We start from the raw sequence: 1243 nt of genomic DNA, 5'->3' as shown, positions 1-1243 counted from the left end.
GGCATGATCATAGCTCACTGCAGCCTCAACCTCCTGGGCTCCAGCCATCCTCCCACCTCAGCCTCCCAAGTAGCTGGGACAGCAGGTGTGTGCCACCACACTCAGCTAATTTTAAAATTTGTTCATACAGATAGGGTCTCACTATGTTGTCTAGGCTTATCTGAAACTCGTGGGAGCAGCAATCCTCCTGCTTCGGCACAGGCATGAGCCATCGCTCCCAGGTGTTTAACTTTTTTTTTTTTTTTTTTAACCTAGAGGCAGGGTCTTGCTCTGTCACCCAGGCCGGAGTGCAGTGGCACAGTCATAGCTCACTGCATCCTCAAACTCCTGGGGCTTAAGTGATCCTCCCACCTCTGTCTCCCGAGTAGGTGGGACTACAGGCACATGACACCGAACTCTGCTAAATTTTAAATTGTTCTGTAGCCATGAAGTCTTGTTTTGTTGCCTAGGCAGGTTTCAAACTTCTGACTTCAAGCAATTCTCTTGCCTTGCCCTTCTGAAGTGCTGGGATTACAGGTACTCTGTCTCTGTTTAGTTTTTTGAGGAACTGCCTATCTGTTTTCCACAGTCACTGTACCATCTTGTATTTCTACCAGCAAAGTATAAGGGTTCCAATTTCTCTGCAATCTCACTAACATTTGTGTTTTTTTCTGTTTTGGTTTATTTTGTGTAATTGTAGTCATCCTAGTAGGTGTGAAATGGTATCTCATTGTGGTTTCCACTTGCATTTTCCTGGTGGTTAATGATGGTGAGCATCTTCTTACATACTATTTGACCAATTGTACATCTTCTTCAGAGAAATGTCTGCTCAGATTCTTTGCCCATTTTAAAATTTGGTTGTCTTTTATTATTGAGTTGCAAGGGTTATTTTTGTGTTCTGAATACAAGTTTCTTTTCAGATATGATTTGAAAATATTTCATCTTGTTCTGTGAGTTGTCTTTTCACATTCTTTTTCAAAAAATAATTTATTTAGGTGAAATTAATATAACTTAAAAGCAATCATTTTAGGGCTAGGCAAGGTGGTTCATGCCTGCAATCCCAGTTGGAGACCGAGGCAGGAGGATTGCTTGAGCTCAGGAGTTTAAGACCAGCCTGGGTAACATAGCAAGACCTTGTTTCTACTAAAAAAAAAAAAAAAAAAAAAAAAACCCTGGTGTGGTGGTTCATGCCTACAGTCCCAGCTACTCAGGAGGCTGAGGTGGGATAAATGCTTGAGCCCAGGAGGTTGAGGCTGCAGGTAGC

The sequence above is a fragment of the Mandrillus leucophaeus genome, unplaced genomic scaffold, assembly GCF_000951045.1.
Source record: "Mandrillus leucophaeus isolate KB7577 unplaced genomic scaffold, Mleu.le_1.0 Scaffold23, whole genome shotgun sequence".
Taxonomy (NCBI): Eukaryota; Metazoa; Chordata; class Mammalia; order Primates; family Cercopithecidae; genus Mandrillus; species Mandrillus leucophaeus.
The sequence above is the reverse complement of the archived record's forward strand: the minus strand, read 5'-3'. Positions refer to the sequence as shown.